Source organism: Ostrinia nubilalis, chromosome 26, assembly GCF_963855985.1.
Source record: "Ostrinia nubilalis chromosome 26, ilOstNubi1.1, whole genome shotgun sequence".
NCBI lineage: Eukaryota > Metazoa > Arthropoda > Insecta > Lepidoptera > Crambidae > Ostrinia > Ostrinia nubilalis.
In genome coordinates, this window is record NC_087113.1 from 525,812 (window position 1) to 551,366 (window position 25,555).

At 36.4% G+C, this 25,555-nt stretch overlaps 1 protein-coding gene and 1 long non-coding RNA gene across 5 annotated transcripts in view; both read left to right on the forward strand.

Moving 5' to 3' along the window:
- Nucleotides 1-25,555, forward strand: part of LOC135084408 (hemicentin-1) — a 609,550-nt gene that overhangs the window by 123,587 nt on the left and 460,408 nt on the right. The gene's annotated exons all lie outside the window — the stretch shown is intronic.
- Nucleotides 11,078-11,854, forward strand: LOC135084454 (uncharacterized). The gene is made up of 2 exons (XR_010259841.1): nucleotides 11,078-11,181; nucleotides 11,381-11,854. It is a non-coding gene; the product is annotated as an uncharacterized LOC135084454 (long non-coding RNA).

Sequence of the window (25,555 nt, forward strand, 5' to 3'; positions counted from 1 at the left end):
TATAGAGGGGGGGGGATTTTGCCTTAATAGCCACGCTTGGCAGGCGGGTTGGCGATCGCAGTGTTTTTGTAAGGTTTCGCACGCAGACGCGGCTGCCCGTCCGGCGCTGCAGGGCTTTTTGTCGCATCTTACGACACGACTCCTGTTGGCGGTGGGGAAGAGTACCTATTATTATGGCCGTCCCCACACGGCACAAAGAAGTTAATATATAGAAAAATATCAGAAGCAGGGCCGTGATAACCAAAAGTGATATGGACTTACTTTAGCCTACAGGAAAAGCTATATCTGAGGCTAAACTAACAGAATGTTAAAATTATTCTGCATCTTATACCAAAACGACACACAGTACGATTTCCACAAAACCATGAAAAGTAGCAACATAGAAGACGATATCGACGGTTTTACCGGGCCTATCGATTTTGAGGTAGAAGACGATAATAATAGTGATTTTAGTTTTAAGGGTTCGTGATTCCATCGTATAATTTTCGTATTAAATGAAAGATAATGATTCACTATCTAATAAATGGCATTAAAAACTATATTTTATATAGAATGACTTTAATTTTTAGAAATATGGGCATTTCTACGGGGACGACCGATCGACCTACTGGGGCGAAAAAAGTACCTTTAAAATTGAAGTACGGACTTGAAAAAAATCATACGTATTTATAGGACTCTTGACTTGATGGAGAGCATATTTAGAAGACCGCCAGGTTTTACATCTCGCCTTGAAAAAATCCGAAAGTTCAAAAACGGGCGAAATTTGGCCTAAAATGGACTGTCCGGTTTCCAGAATTTACTCGTTTTTGCTTCATAACTTTTGAAATAATAACTTCCCCATTATGAAACCCACATTCACAGAACAAGGGATAGTTAATAAAGCTATATGAATGAGTTTCTTTATTGCAAGTCCTTGGGTTTTAATACAGTAACACATTTAAATTTTGTCCGACGTGTGTGCCTCAATTCCGTGATTTTTACTTTTGTGCTCCTATATCACTAACAACGCACAATACGAACACCCACGCCTGATTCCCATAAACTAGCAGTTGCACTCGAGTGGTCGAGCAGTATAAAAGAGGGATCAGTCGCTTTGAGGAGCATTTTTCAGAGGTTTGAAATCACTCAGAATTTTTGGTCACTGGTCATTTCTCAAACCGGTGTGCGATATTAATCATGTTCATGAAGTATTTAATGAGATTACTGCTGAATTAATTAAGTATTTAACTGATATCTGCCATTACGTTTGGTAGAAATCGTTGTAATTTATTATATTTTCGAGTAATTTGATGAAATGTGATTTTTCCTCAATTCCGTGGATCTCAATTCCGCGGAATATGGGGCATCGAATTGAGAAAACACGTACACCGAATTGATATTATATGAAAATAGATACTTTTATTGTGCTATAAATTGTTTGTGTAACTTAAAATAATAATGAAATCAATAGAGCATAATAATAGGGTGAACTACCAATCATTGGACCGTACCAGTCATTGGACAGAAGACAATAAAACTAATTTTTTGAGGTTTCATTAAAAAAAATACACTGCTATTGCTATCTTTTTAAAATAATTCTTCCAGGTTCTTCCCTCGACCTTCACCAGATCGTCGGTCTACCTAGTGGGGGCCTGCTCACTGGTCCGTGGTTTCCACTCGACAACTTTTCAGTCCCAACAGACATTATCTGTACGAGCTATGTGCCCCTGACTTACTTGACTTATGGTCCTATGTCCCCTAGATGGGGCAGAGGGCGTCCACAACAGTCCTCCATCGCGTTCGGTCTTGAGCTATGTGTTTGATCTCGCTCCAAGTCTTGCCGATCTGCTATTTGATTTATGCAATTTTACGGGCTATGCCGGTCACTTTGGTTCTCTTGCCGATATTCACATTTCTGATTCTTATTAGGCTCATAGTAAGTGACCAAGTTTCACATCCATACATCATCACTGGCAACACACACTGGTAGAAGACTTTTGTCTTAAGACGCTGCGGTATTTCAGACGTAATAGCGAAGCTTCCCGATCGATGCTTAGCTGAGTTGAATTCAGCGATAGACCTCTTTCTCAAAGTTGGATCTAACTATCTGGACTCTTGTCCCAGGTATACACAATTGTCAACAACTTCGAGTGTAGTCTCCAACCTTCAGAGGAGTGGGTGCAACACGGACATTTGACATGATTTTTGTCTTGTCCATGTTCATTTTGAGACCCACTTGTTGAAAGGCTCTACGGAGGCCATGACTCCGATATCATCCCCAATATCGCGACTCCTTGGTCTTCAGTATAATCTGCCGTATTGTACCTGTGTGTGTACCATAATACTAAAGCCTTTTCGGAAACAAGCTTTTTCGGAAGACTGGAAGTCGTCGAGTCTGCGAGCGAGATGATTCGTAAGGACTCTCGAAAACAGCTTGTAAACACGCCTCATAAGTGAGATGAGTCTATAATGCTATCACCACACTTCTGTGCCATGCCGGAGGCGTTTTTTCTTCGAGAATGACGTAATTGAACTGCTTCTGTAGAGCCTTTAGTACCGGCGAAGCTCAGCTATAATGCCGTAACACCTGGTGCCTTGTTGTATTTCAGCTATTTGAGTGCCATTTTAATCGTGTACAAACTGACGTCCGATATAAATCTTCGGTATAGTGTCAGGTCAATCTAGCTCTTGGGTGTTGCAATATTTGTTTTATGTTTAAAGTTAAGAATAAATAAACAAAGAGACCCTGTGTTATGTATTTATTTGTTTTATTTAAATAAAATTAAAATAATATACAGTGTGAGTCACGTTAAAGTGTACATATGAAAATAGATGAAACTAGACCTATTTTTATCGACAAAAAAGAGGTCAAAAATTTTTTGAGTTTTTTTTTTATTTTTTTATAGAATTTTTTTTCTTCCAATTACTTATTGTAAAGAAAACGTAATAACTTTTAAACTAAGCGGTATATCCTGATAAAATAAAAACAATAATAATGCTAAATAACAGGCGATACGAAAAAAATACATAAAATACACAAAAAAGGCCAACAAATAATTAAAAAAATTAATTTTTGAAAACAATCTGTTTAGAAATTCGTGTTTTTTTGGTTATTTGATAAATTTCTCCAAAAAATGCCCCTATAACTGGGGGTTTTTATTACTTTGTATTATTCTCTATCATATTATCTTCGTAAAACCAAAAAACGCATGTCTCTATCCCTATCACAACGTTTGCAATGATCGTTTGAACTAAGCCTCTCCGGGCGCGCCATTCAACGCTTCGTTAACAACGAAACTGAAAATGGCTCTAGATTTGTAATTTTGATAAAGACAAGTTAGATTTCAAATAAAAACAAAAGATTTCGAAGTAAAATAAGCATTTTAGTTACAATTAAAATTGTCTCTACCTGTAGCGGAGAATAATGTTGTGGCAGGCCTTTGTTCAAACGATCATAGCAAATGTTGTGATAGGGATAGAGACATGCGATTTTTAGTTTTACAAAGATAATACGATAGAAAATAATACAAAGTAATAAAAACCACCTGTTATAGGGGCATTTTTTTGAGAAATTTATGAAATAACCAAAAAAATACGAATTTTTAAGCAGATTTTTTTCAAAAAGTATCATTTTTATTATTTGTTGGCATTTTCTGGGTATTTTATGTATTTTTTCAGTATCGTCTGTTATTTAGCATTATTACTGTTTTTATTTTATCAGGATATACCGCTTAGTTTAAAAGTTATTACGTTTTTTTTACAATAAGTAATTGGAAGAAAAAAAAATCTATAAAAAATTAAAAAAAAATCTCAAAAAATTTTTGACCTCTTTTTTGTCGATAAAAATAGGTCTAGTTTCATCTATTTTCATATGTACACTTTAACGTGACTCACACTGTATAAAAATTAAGAATTTATTATAGTTCCTTATTAAAAAATTAAACATATTGATTAGGATTTTTGTTTTATTCCATTGGTATTTCAGACATATAAACCTAAAATGAACCATCTAACTAATAGACCAGCAATCAGATATCAAAACGTTTTAAGTATTTATCATATTAATTATTGAAATACATTAGGTATTTCTTCATAATGTCATCAATTCTAAGTTTGCGGAGCGATTTTTATATTTGGAGATTCATTTCTCAATTCCGTGATTCATTTTCTCAATTCGGTGCTCTCTCAATTCGATGCTTAACATTTCTCATAAACCACTTCACAATATTTAGTGACAATGCCATTTTTACATTCAAAATGGAGTAACATTTATTTTTTTGTATTGAAACTACTTAAAAAACTAAATATAAATTTTAGCACCGAATTGAGAAAAAATACACCGTACAGTAGAAATGCCCATATCACAACAAGAAATCTTACATCCGTTTTGCAAGAAGGAACTAAGCAACAAAATATGTTTTTACAAGAAAGAACCAACCGTTTTTTAACGATTTACTTTATATTTTAACTTTATAAAATTTATAAATCTGATATTCCTAGATAGGCTGTAGTGTCCCACATAAGATTAACAAGTAATCTTTCATTAATATATTATGTACGCATTTTGCAACATCTGTTTACAAAAGTCTCGTTTTCTCGAAACCACCCTGGTGTGGGTTGGTTCTTGTTTGCATAAATGGGTCCAGTTATAAACTGATAAATTGGGATTAATCAGAGGACACGAGACCATTACTTGGATTTGTTACCACAAAAATTGGTCTAATTGGTCCCAGGAGTGCGGGGCTTTTTTCAAGTCACATTTATGGTACCTAACTGTTAATTGTTTATAAAAAAAATAAATTATTTTGTCTTTAAGTCTACTTTATTAGCCTATCAAATAACACCAACATGTTATTGTCGCGGGAGGTGCGATTTATTTGATGCCGAGTGTATTTACTCGTACCTATTGTAAGACATATGAAACTTTCAATAGTGCGATTTGGAGAATTGATTCGGAATTACATTACTGATATTGCTTTATGAGGCACAGAGGGAAAGAAATAAGCGTTCACACTTACGTTGCTATGTATAGGAAGATTCAAGTATTTTATTGAACGAATACATAGGAGTATAGAAAGTGACAAGTATATATTTTATTGAATGAATAGTAGATGTTCACAGCTTGGGCACTGATATTGGCATTATAATGAAAACCCCTTTCTATCTTGTTTATTTCTAAGTATTTGTTGGCGGAAATTGCCTGTTCCAAACGCCTTCAAGCACCTACTTATAGTACAGCTTGTAGAGTTACTATTATCGAATAAGGCTTAAATGAAATATCATAAAGGTGAGTATTGAATAGAGCATTTCTTATTATGTAACTTTGTAATGAATGGTACAATACAAGTAAAATTTACGACGTTTGCATCGCTAAATGGGTAAATACTAGATTACATTTCATAGAGCGCCTCTTTGTTCTGTTACAAGTTTAGACTATTCTCAACTTTAGACACCAAAGCGATTTCAGTAGTTAAAATCCACTCCATAGAAGAAGCTTTTGGGCGTTTGTTGTTTATTTATCATGTCTCGATCTGTAGGCCTAAGATGCGCGCCGCGATAAGCGGTTATCACGCCATTTTATCGATTTTGCCCATACATTTTGACGTCGATAAAAGTTAATCACGGCGCGCATCTTAGGCCTACTGGATAAAGACATATTGGATATCTTAAACTGCTCCTATATAGTTCCAGTTTAAGTAAATCTTGAACCGGTTATGGTTAAGTAACTGATATAAGTTATAAACACTTAGGCTGAGTAATTGCACCACCTAACTTGCTAACCTAACCTAACGCTGGGACTGCGGGTGTCTGGGCAATATTCACTTACCATCAGGTGATCCGTCTCGTTTGCCTCTTGTCACATAAAAAATAAAACTTTAACGGTAACTTTAACGATAACCCGTGCTTTTTGTAAGGACTTTGACAGATTTTTGACGTTTGTTAAATTTAAAGTAAGATGGTACCACCCAGCCTAAAAGGAATAAAAAACATACATAAATAATCTTACATGCGGCGATGTTGCAATATAATGGTGTAAAATTTGTAAGTAAAAAATGCTACATACTTAATGCTTGCCCCTTTATAAATCATTTATTTATCGTTGAATGTCCTTTACAGAAAAGTATCAGTATTCTTTATAAGAAAGTTATTATAATCGGATCCCCCCACTAGTGACAAGATTCATAAATTTAAGGCACCCCATATTTCACAACTGTCCCCAAAGTGGGTATCGGGGGGTAATCTGGCGATGTTTCATTTCGCCGCGTTTCGGTTATCGTTTATCTTGAAAATTGTGAAGTTTAATCTTAGTAGGTTCTGCCACCCGGCCTTGGTTGCGAGGAATTTAAGTTCAGTGAGTTTTAGTGCGAAAGATTGACATTGTTTGAAGTTCTGTTAAATTAAAGACGTGAAATAATAATTGAAGCTAAAATTAAAACTACGTTTGAATTTACTATACAAGCTTATTGTAAATTGGTTTTTAATTTAAATTACTAAAAGTAATGCATATCCACGAGGAAAAGAAACGACAATAGCCGAATGGTGAAGGTGTCGGACAGGTCGCCTCGTGATCCGAGGAACTCGGGTTCGATCCCCGCCACTGGTCCATTGTGATCAACTCACTCATAATACAAGAATTAAGCTTACTACGAGGGTTTAACGGTATTTTGTATTCACAATTGTTAATAGCAATTGTTTTAAAGAGGCTAGGCGACACAATGTGGACCGTCGACCTCATAAAGGTAGATGGAAGGCGTTGGATGCAGACCGCTAACAACCGCGCGATATGGAAATCATTGGGGGAGGCCTATGTTCAGCAGTGGACGGCCTATGGCTGAAACTATGATGATGATGATCAGTATTTGCGCTACAAAATCCAGTTGTTAACTTGTATAAAATCAAGTAATAAACATATTTAGAAAAGATTTTCCTTTCAAAGTCAAACACATTATTAATAGGAATCTTCCGTCCACCCACATAATATTCTTTCCCGTAACACGATCGACTGAGAAACCATACTCAACGTCGTTAGGTTATTATATTCCATACATTGGTGTATTTAATCCTACATAATTGGATAAGAATGCCCACAAGATACACAATATTGAGATCTTTTCCTGCTCTTTTATTCGAATATCGTTATTAGTAGGTATTTCTCCATTAAACTGTAGATGGTATTATAATGCAGGATACTCATCTAGCCGTATAGCGTGATACATTATCAGATACTGTATCAAGTGAGTACATAGGCACGAGCCCGCTGCGAGCTGCTCGCGCGTGGTTCGCAGGGAGATCGCAGCGACCCGCCGACTGGCGGTATCACTGCGAGCACAAAGGCGGCTCGCCAGATTATCTGAAACTGTCAGATTATCTGAGACTTGTTTATTTAATTTTTAGCGTTAAGAGTCGCATCTTCATCATCATCAGCTGTTGGAAGAGCAGTCGCCCGGCAAGCGGAAGGTCGTGGGTTCAATTCCCGCCTTAGGCAGTTCGATTTTTTAAAGTTATTTATAATTTCATATCTGAAACTTTATTTGAACCTGCTAAAACTGGCTCTATACCTACTAAACTAAAGGTATACTCAGTCTACTCATACAGGCTGTGGAAAGATTACACATTATTGCACCCCAGTCGAAAGGGGACGAGTGCTGACTCGGCGGAGTAACAGAAATTGCAAGGCGAAGGTATTCTATAAGATTACACGTTCGATGCTTTGGGGAGATGGGGTTTGCAGTTTTACTTTCAGGTACAAAGTGTAGTTTTGAACCCTGAAGCGTTTTTCTATATTGATCTGTTTTGATATATTGGTAACTATTTATTTATCTGTGATGTGAATTGAATAAATCTAAATATATTATTTCAAAGGTGACTGACTGACTGACTGACATAGTGATCTATCAACGCACAGCCCAAACCACTGGACGGATCGGGCAGAAATTTGGCATGCAGGTAGATGTTATGACGTAGGCATCCGCTAAGAAAGGATTTTACGAAACTCCACCCCTAAGGGGGTAAAACGGGATCCACGCGTACGAAGTCGCGGGCGGCCGCTAGTAGTCATACATAAATCAAAACAATTTTTTTGATTAAATTTTGACGAGTATTTTGGCACTTATGTTAATTTATTCATAGTTTGGTAAAGTACAGTCGAGATAGCACTTGTATAAATTAAACGTATATTTTTTGTTAGATTAAATCATATTCATAGCAACTATCTAGGTTCAGGAAATAAAGGTGTACCAGAAGTGAATCTAAGTAAGTAAAAGTATAAAGTTTTCTAATTTTATGTAGAGTCACTTTCGTATAAAGATTTTTACTTCAATTTGAATTTATGAGCAGGCAGCTGATAGCACTTCGATACCGATGTATTCGTCAAGCATTGAAACAATACACCAATATAAATTACTTACATAATAACAGTTATTTCAGAGCCTATATGCATCTACATAAACCCCATTTAAATCGGCACCCCTTCGCAAATATATCACAACACGACGTTATATGAACAATCGCGACGAACTTTTATCGCCGATCCACGTCGTAATGTCGGATTTGTCGCTATTATCCGTCTCTTTCACACCCACAGTGACGTATATTTGCCTCTCTATCGGCAGTTTTTAGCCTACGTTATGGGTTGTTATCGTTCTTGGGGTGATAAGGTTACGCTACTATGTATTATGATTTGTGAGTTGAAAGACTTTATACAAATTATCTCTTCGTTTGAATCTCATTGAGATTTCTTAGAAAACTGTAATTCATTCAGCGATACAAATATAATGTAGGATAAATAATAACTGAATAAGTATTTTATGCTCCTTGATACTGTATGCTCTTCAAGACATATTTCATTATTCATACGCAGTGGATCGACGACCTCATAAAGGCAGCAGGAAGGCGCTGAATGCAGGCCGCTTCAAATCGGGCGATATGGAAATCATTGGGAGAGGCCTATGTTCAGCAGTGGACGTCCTGTGACTGAGATGATGATGATGATTCATACGCAAACGATGTGTAGGTATACTTACAATGATGACAGCAATGGAATGTAGATCCCTTGATCGAAATCGCGAGCGAAAGCTAGTTATGTAACCTAGAACGTTACAAAAAGAACTGTTAAAAAATATCAAGTGACATTGCCTGTGACTAATATTTTCTTAAATATCTCGTTACACGAGCAAATAATTTCGGTTTCCCGGGGACACGCCACGTCATTTTACAAAGGTAATTTTTCCCTAAAAAGGCCAGACGCCTCGGGGAAAAATATAATATGATTGTACACACTTTTGATGTTTTATTTTGTACTTCTAGTTTTTATGTCAATGTTTTACAACTTAGTTGATTATGAAATATTTTTTGAGTCGTGTTTTCTTTAAATATTTCAAAGTAGCCTAGTTTTTCCCAACAAACTTTCAAATTAAAGTAGTGGGTTAGTAAGAAGCATGATACTTAGGTACTAGGTAGAGGCGATCAAACGTTCGATGCTTGGTTTGTATGAGATTCAAGCAGGATTGATGAAAATTACATTGAAATCTATGTTGATTAAAATACAAATACAACTGATTATTTGAATTCCAATTTAAACACGTACTTGTACACACTCGAACCTTTTAAATTCATTTAAAATTTTCGATAATTAATATTAAATACATCGTAAATGTGTAATTTTCCGCTGTTACATTTTACATTCAAGAGCACATTAACGTACACTTTTTTGTTTCCAAAAACTATCTACTGCCTAGCTCGCATAAATATTTAAAACTATTTATATTTTAAGGTCTGTAAACCCTTGAAAAAGAGGCTGAAAATAGTGACTGAGTTTCTTGCGCTGCTTCTTCTCAACACTGGCCTATTTATTGTCCTGAAGCAGTGGTAGGGTTAATACTGAGACGTGTAAAAGTGCTTTATAAAATACTACTTTCATAAATAAGTTTAATGAGTTTTTCATAATAGCAACTATTACTGCCACTAAAGAGCTTCAGTGCAGCTTGACATGCTATCAAACACTCTACGCTACCAGATTGCTATGGCTTGACACTTCGATGGAGGGTAGATAGCAGAACATACCTCCACAGTCATTAGTCAGCTGATAGCTGGACTAAAGCTTTTTCATTACTGTAAAATGACTATAAATCACACCAAGTTCTTGTACAGCCATTATAGCTCGTATAACACCGTTATAAAGCTGTTGGTTGCATAACGCTGCTTCATTTGTTATTCATGAAAAATCTGTGGTGATTGAATTAATAGTTTTTTCTTTATCTGATTTGTATTTAATGGCAAATACAAATGAAATATCTATTAAAGCTTTTTCAAAAGTTTTTGTATTACAAATCGCACCCCCCCTGGAATAAGTATGCAAGTCCACTTGTGCGATATTTTTTTTATTGCACTAAAAAATCAAGAAGGAGGTAATACATATTGTCAATTTTTTTCATAATTTTTCTCTTAAAAATGAAGAAATTATGTACAAATATGTAAAATATTGCAACATTAAAATATCTAAATTTCCATAGGAAAAACGAAGTAAATACATTTGCACTTAATTGTTTAATAAAGTTCCGTATGAATAATAGCATATTAATAGTTACGTACATCTTCCACGAAGACTTTAAAAAATATTTTCGCGTATCTATTGTTGCATACTTATTTTAGGATATTATTTGGTGGGTATCGTGGTTGCAAGTTTAGTTGCTTAGTTTTTCCACGAAACTTTTGTGCACATTATGCTGGTAATTTTGTGCAAGTCTAGATGCCTAATTCTTCCACGAAACTTTTATTCGAATAATAATATATAACAATTGATACGTTATTTTCTACGTACATTATCTTTGTGCAAGTCTAGTTGCCTAATTATTTTACGAAACTTTTGGCGATGTTGTGTTTTATACCGATATTGATACATTTATTTAGATGTAATTTAGTCATTAACAAAGCACAAATTAATTTAGTTTCAGTCATTTAAGTATCCGAACCACTACTTCTTGCACTAAATACCCTTGTAAGACTATCAGATCCTGTGTGTTTATCAAAAAAACATACCAATGATGGTGATAAAATAATCGGTCTTTATGAGTACAAGATCCATTTTAAATTCTGTCTCTCTCTTCAGTGAACCGTTATCGTAGTAATCGTGATAAATATTCATCTTTCCAGAGCCGCATGAGTTCATTTATCAGCTTCTGCGTGTATTGCCAGTGTGACAAGGTATGTATCTTTAAGTCTTTCAAAGCAGTAAGCAACAATCGGTACGTCCCTAATTATAAAATGACACAAGTTTGTATGTATTTTAAGGAATATTGTCATCAAAAGGACATAATGGTCAGACGTTTAAAAATGCAACAACCTGATACAAAACTATTGCCATCTTTTCGTATGTATGATGAGCAGTCAGTATTCTTTTCAGGTGGTACTTGATCGACCGGACGCCAGCTTTCCGCAGACCTCCACAGATTGGACTTGCCACTGGAATGTAGTGCCATTAAGTGCCTTCTATATCCTAGTGTTGACCCTATTTGTCCAGTAAATTGCATTATTATTCCAGGCCTTATGAAACTCCTGGCTCAGACAAAGTTTCTATCCTGGTTGCTTCACAGGTCCGGTCACTCTTCAACAAAGCGTATAAAAGCACCTATAAGTTTTGGACCAAATAAAAATTGTTCTTTCTTTCTTTAAAGGTTCAGCCAAACCAACGCAATCACACGCGATCAGCCGGCGTGCAGTGATGGCGATCAGACAAAATGCATCGATCGCCATCGCTGCACGCCGGCTGACCGAGTGTGAAGTGAACCTTATAGGATTCGGAAGTGATGTCACCAACGAGTTCAATGTGGGTAACTTTTGTAGTCATGCAGACAATAAATATCACTATATTATAGGCTTCTATAGTTTTGTTCCCTTGGACATCAAAATTTTAAAGGGTCCTTCAAAATCGTCTCCCTTGTTCATGAATTGTCTAGATTGAGTAACTTGCTGTTCTGGTAAATCTCCCATTAGGTACTTACTTTAGCAGTAGCATTCAATTTAGCACAATTGAAATATCTGTGTACTTATTTTCTCGCCAATGGTTTCGCCTTGATAATCCAAAATGTGGAGCTGAGTCAGCTTTCTTGTGAATTAACATGATGTCAGTATTAATATAAACGTTTTCGACAATCTCCACGACGCGGTTTGCAACAATAGATTTCCAACTATTCGTCTCTCCAGACAGCTAGGCCATCACAATAGAAAAATCTGTTCATAGTGTGCGAACATCTCTGAGGTTGGTATTCTTCACATTATTCCTTGTCATTTGCTTCATCCAGTTTACTCAAAGCAGCACATAGCTCAAGACGAAGTAAAAGAAAAACAGGTTTCAGAGAGCACTTGAGTTTTTTAGCAATTAATTTCGTTTCAAACCCTTCATCTAGTTCAAGGCTGCTCAACCTTTTGAAGAGTCGGGCCAAACGGTGGATTCAGTCGTTAACGACGGGTCACCTACATTTTTAACAGCTAACTTCAGAGAGATCTTAAAGTTTGTACTGTGCTCGGCGGGTTTTTTTATTTGGTGCTTTTTTTTTTCAAACTGTACATGCGCGGGCCACTTAAAATTCTTTTGGGGGCCACACTGTGTCCCGCGGGCCTGGAGTTGAGCAGCCTTGATCTAGTTGATCTTATGTGAACGGCTGCAGTATAATGCACTCACAGAGGCATCGCTAATTTTATTATAATTATTGTATTTTTACTCGGCCTGCATCTGGCCTTCCAGCTACCTTTATCAGGTCGTCGGACCACCTTGTCGGTGGATGTCCCAACGCTGCGTTTTACGGTACCTGGCCTCCGCTTCATAACCTTGCTGGCCCATCGGCCGTCAGTTCTGCGTACTATGTGCTTCCAACCGTGCGATGTGGAAGTCATTGGGGGAGGCCTATGTTCAGCAGTGGACGTCCTGTAGCTGAAATGATGATGCTGACGTATTTTTTCTCTCTACCTATACCAATCTATATCTGTATTTTGTCAATATGAATCAAATCCTGCCGTATCTTAATCCAATCTTCTTTTAATGAGTTACTTATCTTTCTATCCTTATTATTTTTTTATCAGCCAAAGTTTTTGTTCTGAAACAAATAAATACTTTCTATTATATTTCCAATAGAATCTTAGCCATGACTGTACTTGGAGCTAAGCTCCAGCCAAGGGGATCAAAAAGTTTGATCAGATGTATCAGATAAAATATTACGTTTCATGATTGGTTTTGCAATTTGTGGTATATTCACATTTTATTTAAATCTGTCCTCAAATTCCATTCAATACCCAATGCTTGGACTGTTCCATCAAGGTTCATGAAACTACTTTAGCACTAGCTGATCTTTTGTTGACTTCATAAACTCAACGCAGAACTAGGTAGCAAAAGGTACATATTTGACCGCAGTTGCATGTGATGTTAACCTCCTGCGTACATTTGTCCTACACACAGTACATAAAAAATAAAAAAATCTGTTGGCTTCATTTTACTAGAAAACACTAAACTTTGTAACTTTTAATGTTACTTGGCAACACTAATCTATGGTAAAAAATTAAAACGTCAACTATCATCTGTAATTTTGTCTAAAATGGCGTCCGAAGATAAAACTGTGACTGTGCGTCCGCGCAAAGGTAAATAAATCTTTATTCATCTATAGAAAAAAATAGTAAATATGTGTTATTTTGTAGTAAATAATATATTAGTTGTATAAACTAAGGATTTGAAGTTCTATTTTGTTGAAGAAATAAATACTGTGGTCCTACCCTCAATTTCATTTTTTATGTCCTTTGCAAAGTACAATAGCACGTAATTAATACTAAAATTCTAGAGTTCTGATGTTCTATGTAAAGTACATATACGTAAATTTAAGTTATTTACAGCGGTTAAAAAAGATGTTATTGCAGATATCTGGAATGACTCCGTATCGGACTTTTCTGGTGATGATTCCGATGAAAATCCAGAGTTTATCCCACCAAAATTCCAACAAAGAACAAATGACCATTGTGTCAGTGAATCTAGTAGCTCGGATGAGGGAGAGATAGTTTTGATCACTCCTGTGGATTCTCCAACACCTTATGCATCATCAGATTCCTCATATCTACCACCAATAAGAGGTCGACTTAGTATTGCATCGCGGGAGCGGGGATGTTCGCGTGGATTTAGTCGTGGCCGTTACCGAGGTGTTGGTTCGCCATCGATATCTACGTTAGATAGCTATGCAAAACAATGCTAACACTCAAAATAGATGGCCAAATGACACACTAAAAACAGAAATTTAAAAAAAATATGCAGCCTGCCTGTTTTCCAGAATATAGTGTAAAACAATCGCGCTGCAGAAGTATTTGTTGTAACAAAAAAACTACAGTTCTCTGCAAAAAATGTGGGATCTACCTGTGTTTCACTCCTGATCGCAATTTTTTCACCAATTTTCATGTAGAATTTATAAATATGAGTCTTAAAAACTAACTATTATGAAGAACTGACTGATCTCTAATGTTTCTAATGTTTAATTATAGTGATTTTGTAAGAGAAAGTTAAATTTTGAGATTTATATTGATAAAAAATTGAATTTCGTTAATTTTGATAAAGAACATTAAAAATAAATATTATACATATAAAATTCTGTTTTAAATAACCTATTATTTGTAGTATATTCTGGATTAACCCGCAAAAAATGGCTATGTCCTTTACAAATGACATATTGATTAAATACCGTTGTCCTTTATAAGGGACATAGTGAAAAACAAGATTTTCCAATTCGATAATTTATTTTGTATTTTTTTTATACTAACTTACTATAATGTAGTGCACTACAAAAGTTTCTTAACGAAACTCCAAAAAAAGTATGTCTGGTACTCAGGAGGTTAAGTGAGATGCAGTATAAGATGGTAGATATCTACCTGTAAGTGCCTATAAGGTCTGGATCATAGTGTTCAGGAGAGAGCAGCAGGCAGCGACCTGTTCGCATTATAGTATTGAAGTGTAACCTGGTGGATGGTCATATCAGATGTATTATTATCTGCTCTGTAAGTTCACATTAAATTATAGCATTATAGCTTCAATTGACCAGTCCGCTCCTGATAAAAGGTCATTGATATAAAAATGTTGTTTTATAATTTTATAGAAATCGGTACTCTTTGGTAATTCGGTCTCCAAATAATGCACTGGTAATCCGAATCATTTTTTGTCACATAAATCTGAAGATCATCTTCATAATGTCATCTATGAAGCAAACACGTTTCATCTCATTATAATATTTCTCGGGTCTTCTTGCAGCTGAGAACTGCTTGTGGGTTGGTTCACAAGCAGTTCGTTATTCAGTGAAATATAAATCGAACCTTAACACGAAGCATCAAATACAATCGTGCGCGAGTTGTCTCCGTATTATTCCAGACGACCGCATGATGAGGTAAGTATACTGTCATTCTTGTTTCTTTTTCTTTTTCAGGTAGGTACCTTGTTTTATAAAAAAAATTCTGTGTGTTCGTTAATCTTTTTCAGGTCTGGTGATTTCTGCAACTTTCTTTCTAACTGAACGGACCTCTGTGTGGTTATGTTTTTGGGTTTTTTTAAGGGAAAGGAGGCAAACGAGCAGACGAATCACCTGATGGTAAGTGATTACCCGCCGCCCATAGACACCCGCTCCTCGGTGAGTTACAGGTGCGTTGATTGTCTTTAAGGTGTTAGAGTCTCCTCTTGAAAGATTGTAGATCGTATTGGTCCGCAAATACTGCAAACGGCAGTTCATTCCTCGGTTTGGTGTCTGCAAATGGTGATTGTGGATTTTCTGTTTTAAATGGTAACTTTACAAAATATCTATCTACCGCTTCCGTAAAAAAAAAATGTCCTGAAGCAGTGGTTGGAGCAGAGTGTAAAACTAAAAGTGCTTTATAAAAGCCTACTTGCAAAAATAAATGAGTTTTATGCCCGTTTTCACCATTAATCCCAAATTTTTAAGTGACCCCTATAAAAACAAAATTCCTGTTATGTATCACCATAGAGGTCACTTACAAATTAGGGATTGATGGTGAAAACGGGCATTAGTCCTTTTGATAGCTCGTCTCTCCCTAAAAATGCAATTTCCGAAAATTATAATATAGTTATGCAAAAATATTGTAACTTTTTGATTTTGAATAAAGCTATAATTTTAAATACTACCATAAGTAATGTAATTTTTCACAAGGTAAAAGTACGTTATCCTTTTTACGAATTTATTTCAATACAAATAGTTCGAGGAAAAACTACGTAAACTACACTTACACGTTGAATGCACGACTAAATCTGAACGCCAATAAGTGGTTATCTGCAATAATACCAAACAGCATGTATTCCTTTACATGTCAATAATGCAATATTCATAATTACAACAACAAGTGTTAAAATATGTTTCGCGGAATAAGTACGCAACGCTCTTTTTTAAGTTTTTCTCAAAACCTATTAAGTGTATTTTAAATATAAATACATAGGCCCCTCACAGACATTTTTAGCTATCTTTTGATGTATAACACATATTTTTAATAATGGTAATAAATTTTTAGGACAGTTTTTTTACGCTCCTGAAAAGTTGGCATTTTTCACTTGCGTACTTATTCCAGGAAGGGTGCGAAATAGTAATCAAGTTTATCAATATCTATACAGGGTGGAATTTTGTAATGCCACCTGGAGGGAAAGTACCCTTAATACTGTAGATAGAAAATTTTACTTGAAGAAAACATTCCTTTATTTTTGAAAAGAAAGAGAACTGCGATTAAAGATTTTTGACCATACCATACAATTTTCTGTAAATAATTACAATAATTTAAGCTTTCATGGTTTTATTTTGTTTTATCAAGTTTGTTTGAGAGATTTCATCCAAGCCTTATACTGAACCCTAAAGATCGATGCAATAAAAATACAGGGTGTAATTTACAATAGATTTTAGTAGGTTAGATTCCCGAGTGTAGCAAGCAATTTTTTGCAAATCTTTGAATGCAGTTCTATTTCTTTTCAAATATAAAGGAATGTTTTCTTTGAGTAAAATTTTCTATCTACAGTATTAAGAGTACTTTCCCTTCAGGTGGTATTACAAAATTCCACCTTGTATAATAACAATATAACACGTAATTCTCTAATCATTAAAGTTAGGTGAAACCCAAGGAATAATAAACCTCTTTTAGACCTAGGTTTTTTTCAAGTAAGATAAAGTCATACTCAAATAAGGGCAAGAGCACATGACTCGTAGAGCTTATGACCGTTGGGCTGAAGAAGTTCTCGAGTGGCGAACATGGGCCGGAAGACGTAGTGTGGGCCCCCCACTAGGTGGACCGACGATCTGGTGAAGGTCGCGGGAAGTGCCTGGATGCGGGCAGCGCATGACCGGTCGTTGTGGAAACCCATGGGGGAGGCCTTTGTCCAGCAGTGGACGTCATTCGGCTGAAACGAAATATTTGCAAGTTTCTTGGAAAAATGTATGAGAACATGAGAAAATAAATTAATATTGCATTTCTAAAAATGAAATATGAAAGTAACGTGCCCGAAATGACATTTAAACCGATCATCTTTAAGTACGTGACACTTGACGCCTTGTCATTCTATACAGACATACGTTGTATATTATAAGCGCTTACTGACTCAGAGAGTCAGACAGCTGGAAAAGAGGAATTGATCGACGCCGGCTTATGGCGCACCTTAAAGAATGGGGGATGGCTCTACGTAGCTCAAGAAGGTCAGAAAATACGACTTTTTATTTTAGTACTAGCGGCCGCCGCGACTTCGTACGCGTGGATCCCGTTTTACCCTCTTAGGGGTGGAGTTTCCGTCCAGTGGTTTGGGCTGTGCGTAGATAGATCACTATGTCAGTCAGTCAGTCACCTTTGAGTAATTTGGATTTTTTTTACAAATAATATTAGTGATTTGCAATGCATAAATAACTAATAGTCCCGTTAGCTCCTCGAGTACGCTAATTGCTTGTGTTACGAGTGGGCTCACCACAATAGTCGAGCGGCGGCGAGATTCGAACCCAACCAAACATAGCTTGTGCTACACCACTTTGAGACATATTTATCATGTTGTATAATATCGTGCTGAGAAGAAATGGTGGAGGACTCAGTTAACTTTTTTATCTAGGTAAAATGATAAAAAAATATCCGAAATCTTTTTTTTTAAGGTAATTACTAATACTCCTGTTAGCCTCTCGTACTAAGTAAATATGCTTGTATGCTTGTAATCGAGCAGCGGTGGGATTCGAACCCGCGTTCCCCGGATCACGAGTCGGCCAGTCCGACCCCTTCACCGTTCGGCTATCGTGGCTTCAATTCAATATTTAAAATACTTACAATTATAATATACCTACTTTTATTACTGATACAGAATTTACTTACCCATCAAAATACAAAAGTGCTACTTAATTAAAGGCAACTCATTATGGCTGTTCAGACTAGTCTCTGCCAAAATTTGGCAAAGCATCGCCATTAGTACTTAAAACTTGTCCCTGCTTGTCTTGTATTGACGTTAAGTTCTGAAAATTAATAAACTGTTAAGAGGAGTTCATTTAATTCAAGAGCTTCTGAAATTCATTAATTAATTCTACGACGAGATGTCTTTACGTTGAAGTTTTTTGTAATCTCTTAAAATATCGCCTCTGTGGTCTAGTGGTAAGTCCATCTGTCTGAAATAAGAGGTCCAGAGTTCAGTTCCTAGTAGGAGCAAAGTTTTCTGTTGTTCTAAGTCCGCCTGGCTTTCAGCTTCAAATCTACGACTGAGTTGCTCCACCTAACTTACCAAAACGGTAACGATAACCGGTGTTTTTGTATGGAGTTTGACAGATTTTTGACTTTTGTTAAAGTAAGATGGCGCAACCCAGCTTAAGTCTGTCGCCTTAGCAACTTTGTTAAAAGCCTAACCAGTATTGAACAAATTATCTTAAATACCTTTATGAAACTTTAATATATTGGTATTGTTCAAATCTCAGTGTTGTTATGATTGTATCATTATATTTCCAAAAATATTTTAAATAAAAATAAAATAACGGCAACACCATTCGCTCTAACATTACACCGCTGGCTCGGGGAGCCATTTCAAAGGCTAAGTCAAGCGAAAGCAATTGTAGCTTGACCTCCCCTCCCCCCCACATCTCATACAAGTCTGAACTGCGGGGAGTAAATGACCGTATGTCCATGTGCCAAGATATTCTGGACTAGTAAAACTAACCAGTATAAACTGGTCTCGTAGCGGTAAGTCCAAATATGCTACGACGGCTCAGCTTAAGCTGGTCATTGTCTGAAAGTGTTCAAAAGATTTGGCTTTGATATTACTGTCTTATATTTCTTAGAAAACGCCACGTTTTGTGTCGCATTTTTGTTTGCACGGTGTAAATCTCTTTAAAAGTGCTTTAGTTAGTTTGCGAGCCTCTGTATGCTTTTAATATCTGGTTTAAAGTATTGTTTATGGTTATCTCAGCATTGTTCTGAGGGTGAACAGAATTTGTGCGGGTGTTTTCAAGTTATTCAGTTAAAAACGCCTTTGTACCACTGTAGGCGGCTTAGTTTAAGTTATTCTAGACTAAGAGGGCTTTATAGGTAGGCAAAAGTACCAGATTATGACCTAAGTTCACTGGCATTATTGTACAAGTTTGGCGTTTGAACAAGGGCTTACTTTGTTGACAATAGCGGTTACCAATTCAGTGTCTGTAATAGGGTTGTTATTCCTTCATACAAAAACTCATCCACGGATTTAACTTTAAAATTTTATTTTAGGAACTTTATTATTTACAAATACTAAAGCACAATGGCTGTATTAGAGGCTGCTTATGATAAAAAAAAATCGACGAAGTTGCGGAAAAAGTTGGTGCTTTAATAAACAAAAAGCCTTGACCGTGTTAGTTCTTCAATATTAGGAGCTTCTTCATAATATTATATTTCAAGGTACATAATTGCCTGTCTGTTACAGTCAGGTACGTTTTCAAGCTGAACCATTTTTGATGAACTTTGTTTTAAGCTACGACAATTTATAAATAGCAGTTTTATAGATTATCCTTATCCTGTCGACGTTATAGCCTTTTGTAGCCTTTTATTTATCCCCCTTTGATATTTCTCTTCCATTACTCAATCAAACCACGTCGGAACTCACACTGGAATGACGTCACTAATTTCAAAAGTCCGTCGTGTTTATGACGTATTCTTTGTTAAATTTTACAACGCACTACCACTACGGTCGGACCCGCTCGTAAAAGTGGGAATAAAACCGTATATACTCGTATATACCTTTATATGGGATTAGGACTACCGTCTATTGGCATAGAGGAAGAGGTCGTAAAACGAAATTGTAAGGATTTGCTCCAAATTTCTAGGAGTTTGTTAAGTTGGAAGTGCTTCAGTTATTGTGATTTTATTATAATTGAGAGAAACAACGGCTGTTTCTTAAGGAATGAAGTATCTATACAGGGTGGAGACGAGTGATCTCCTTGATTATTTCTAAAATATACAAGACTAGCTTTTGCCCGCGGTTTCACCCGCGTGAAATTTTAGTTTGTCTCTGTTCTGGGTTTGAATAATACTGTAAAGTTTCATCAAAATCCGTTCAGTATTTTTTGCGTGAAAGAGTAACAAACATCCATCCAGACATCCAAACTTTCGCATTTATAATATTAGTAGGATATCGAAAAACTATCCTGTGTTTTTGTGAGTGCTTCACAAGCTCTAAACTGGATTTACCAACAAAACTAAAATAAAAAAGTATTTATTTCCAAAAGATGTCTCAAATGTACAACTTTAGACTAGCGGTCTCCGCACTAAACGTATGCAAAAAAGAAACATTTCATACGTAAAAAATCAAAGTAAATTAAAGTGTATGCGTGATTGAGAAGAATGAAAGATAGACTAGAAAATAAAATGGCCACGCTTTTCTTAGATGTACAAAATACTAACCTGTTCTCGGAAAAATCTCACAATTGGAAGTTTTCCGTTCTCGTTAGTACCCCGAAACCTACCCGATTATAACTATTTCAATGAGCCTACTTTTATTGTAATATACGATGTATAAATAGACGATCATTTTCGTTATTCCTGCCACTAGATTTATCTTTTGTGCCCGACTTTTTCTTTTCTTATTAGGCGCCCTTTTTGGCGAAACTTTCGGTAATAGAAATATCATTATCAAGGCCAAGAAATAATTAGATATGACTAGTACATTACTTGCTGCGAGGAATACTGTTGATGAACTATCAGAATAATACCCGAATATTACTTTTCTGTTTGTATTTGCCATAGTTTCGGATAATGATTCTGTTTTTTTTCTTATTATACATGCGATGATGCTTTGTGAACTTAGTGTAACAAATTGTTCTTATATTGAAATGTTTTTTGAGATAAATACATTGCGCAGTATTAATAGGCTAGTAGATCTATTTTCATAAATAACACACTGGATACATAACTTGCACATTAATATGTATTACCTTATTTTAAATACAATGAATCACTTATCATAAAAGCGCGCGGAACGTCCACGCGCGTCCCTCTATTCTGACGTTTCCAGAGTGACTGACATTATTTACGTCAATGTCAGTCTGATAGCAGCTCATTGGCTATGTACCGATACCGACCGATATTTTAAACGTTTAGATTTTTGTGAGCTACTTACTTATTTTATCTGCGAAATAATATAAAAATCGGTCAAAAATAGTTTTCAAAAAAGTAAAGTCCAAATGCGATCTTTTACAACACATTTTGGAGAGTTTAACGCGAAAAGTCTTTCCATCAATATTATGATTTACATTCAGAATTTCAGTTAAGTCTACAAATTAAAAAGTTTCAAACATTTTCTGTCTTGAAAAACTCATCGAATCTTTCTCTTTGGAAGATTAATGATTTGTCAAACTTTACTAATTTCCAGTAAACGATTCTAATGAATCCGACGGCCATTTTGCGGTTTCGTTTGTTTTTTTCGTTCTGTAACTTGAGTTGTTTGTTTTTAAGTATTTAGATAGGTACTTCGGTGTTTCTTTTTTCCTTATTTTATTTTGTTGTAAATAAAAAACGTGTTTTTTAAAAGAGGAATTAAAATGCTTTGTTTTATACGAAGTATTTTTTGGAATACAAGTAAAGCCTGCCACGTCATGATTTATCCAAGTCCGTTTTACTAGGCATATTCGTGTATTTTTCTCTACGTCATTACTTCTATTCAGAATTTAGAATTTTCACCCTTTTGAAAACCCAAGGAATTTAAAAAACAAGATAAAGGTCATAGATGACATCATTTGTGTTATGAATGTGAACCAACAAGCAATTTGACCTACATTATTTCAGCTCGCAGTCAAAAATACAACTTTTATTTTTAGTATTTGCTCGTTCAAAAACCATTTCAGCTTGACCCGTACCCGCGTTATTTTAGCTCTAATTCGCAGCTTGAGTTATTTTGGATTTGTGTTATCAACCATTGTAGTTTGAGCTGCGTGTTCTTATAATGTAGGGTTTATTATAGGTCAGGTTATAGTGGATATGTTATCCCTTCGTCAAAATGGAGATATCGTTTTATGCGCCATATAAACTGCGTATAAACTGTTGCTGAAAGGTTTACGGCTAGGTTTATGGTTGCGAACGCGTTAAATATTATCTTTGATAAACGAAAACCGACTGAAGGGGTTATATCGAAGAATTTGATGGTTTCATTCAAACCCTTTCGAAGTAACTGTTATTTACTTGAGACTTTTTTAAATTAAACACAATCTTCTACAATTCTTTATGTAGAACGTAGCGCGTATTGAAAGATGATGATGATGTTGAGTGACAAAAGATTTATCAATTTTCACTGGTTGACTTTCATTAACGACCAAGCTGTAAATCCAGGAGTTACATAAGTGACATCCAGATTCTATCTCAACCCTCAGATCACTAATTCGTAGGCATCCTAAATGTAGGCTTTTACGGGAATTAAATCAATTTCGAATAAGAGCTCAACTCACAAGAAACGAATTGATTTAAACGTAAAACAAAGGGATTCATCATGAATGAATTACGCTTATTCATTGTCTTCTACTACAGTTTGTGTAGTCTAAACAATTTTAGTTTACAGAATTTGTAGGCAAGTATTTAGGCTAGACTAGAACAATAGACGGTTTAATTTAATCTCTCAATCTAGCGCTTTAAAGCAATTTGAAGCACAATCATGTTTGACAACGTTTAAAATGGCGTGTCACACACATCTTGTTGTTTGTACTCGTATGTGTAACCCATCAGACTAAGAAATCTAAGAATACATTTTTATTTATTTTTACATACATATTGTAACTACGCAAAATGATGCCTAGGTAACTTGATATGCCGTCGGCTGTAAATGCAAATAGACTGAACGTTATTAATGATGGACAAGAATGCATCAAATAAAAGCAGATTTTTATTTTTTTGGACAATACTCAATTAAGTGCTATTTTTCTTCATCAGCCAAATTAGATTAGATTTTTCCAACTCCTTGCCAGACAATATTTTCAGGGTAGCTGTCACCGCCACAATGCTTCATAATGCACCAAGTTTCTTACCCATGAGCACGCTGATAAACTTTCAGCTTTTATAAAACAACTAATGTCTGGCATTCACTGGCTCTAACACCCATTTTCACAAACGATGCTTGCTTAAGTGAAGCATCAAATCGAACAAAGCGTTGAATAGAGCTCTGTGATTGGTTCATGTGTCACCCTGTGTGTCCACGCGCACTGTGAGACCTCATAGTAATGTTTGTGAATACGAGCGTAAGTCCTAATTAGTTCCATAATTAGAACGACATGGGCAGGCCTCCCACTAGGTGGACCGACGATCTGGTGAAGGTCGCGGGAGGTGCCTGGATGCGAGCGGCGCAGGACCGGTCTACATGAAAATCCTTGGGGGAGGCCTTTGTCGATTAGAACGAGTTTATCCGTTACTCCAAAAACACTATTCACTCCTATTTTTCCTATAACACTAATTGGTTTACACAACGACTAGCTTCTCCAGCTCCATTCTAAACGGCAATTGTTTTGCAGTCAAACCTCACAAGTATTTCAACTCGCTCAATCCGAATCAGACAAACACCTAACAATTGAACATCAAACAACGTAACGATCTACCCTTTGTTAGCGAAAGCGAAACTGTAAACGCTAACGTTTCGCCGGCAAACCCTAAGTTGAGCGAGCTAAGCAGAGCGAGCGATGAGCGGTGAGCGGAGTTTGTTAGAAGGAGTTTAGAAACAAATGAATGGAAAATAGCCCCTTATACAAAACTAGCTTTCCGCCCGCGGCTTCGCCCGCGTGTAATTTTATCTGTCACAGAAAAACTTTATCACGCGCGTCCCTGTTTCAAAAACCGGGATAAAAACTATTCTATGTCCTTTCCCGGGACTCAAACTATCTCTATGCTAAATTTCATCAAAATTGATTACTGAATCAGTGGTTTAGGCGTGAAAGCAAGACAGACAGACAAACAGACAGAGTTACTTTCGTATAGGTAGAAGTATAGATGCGTGAGTGATTTCAAAATCACTTCACTGGTCGAAGAAACAGTAACATACAAAAATCAACAAATGGGCTTAGGTATGAGTGACCTCACGATTGATTAGTAATCTCCATCATCATCATTTAGTCTTCACTGCAGGAGTACGATCGTCTTAAATTTACCACAAGCAAATGGAGTGGGGGTCACGTTGCAAGCGCAGCATAGGACGTCTACCCACAAGGTGGATATACGACCTCATAAAGGTTCTGGAGTGGAGGCCGCGTACCGGAAAACGCAGCATGGGACGTCCACCCACAAGGTGGACCGACGACATCATAAAGGTAGCAGGAAAGCGCTGGACGCAGGCCGTTACCAACCGCGTAACATGGATAGTATTGGGGGAGGCCTATGTTCAGCAGTGGACGTCCTATAGCCGAAATGATGATGATGAACCATAATAGAAGGTGATTGACTGAACCCTGTTAGAGAACTTGTCTTCATTACATAGTATAAAACAAAGACGCTTTCCGCTGTCTGTCTCTATGTATGCTTATATCTTTAAAACTACGCAACGGATTTTGATGCGTTTTTTTTATTAGATAGTGATTCAAGAGGAAGGTTTTTAAGTATAATACCTGTGCGAAGTAGGGGCGGGTCGCTAGTATACTCTAAAGTCTAAGGGCTATATTTCACCGGGACACCATGGCGGGGCAACCAGTCGCCGCTACCAACAAAATGTATGCAGCTTTGCGCAACCAAACGGACACCAGGTGAGTAACTCTCTATAGAGCTGTATACATTTTGTTGGTAGCCAGCGACTGGTTGCGCCGCCATGGATAGCCCTAAAGGCTTGATGTTTGTATACTTCTCACCCATTGTACCACACCCCAAAACTTGACTCAAGTTAGCGGATCGCTGAGCCAGCGAGAGCCGTGCTAATTTGTTATGTTTTTTCGCTGGATCGTGCTCGGAGTACAGCGAACGGCGTTCAAAGGTGCGCTAGAGCAGGTTGATGTGTTTTTGTTTTTTGTGAAGATGCAATGAAGAAGAGCCTTGTTGGTCGCGACTTAAAGGCGATATTTGGGTGTCAGTTAATGAGAGTATAGTTAGGTTGTCTTAGCACACACACACACAAATG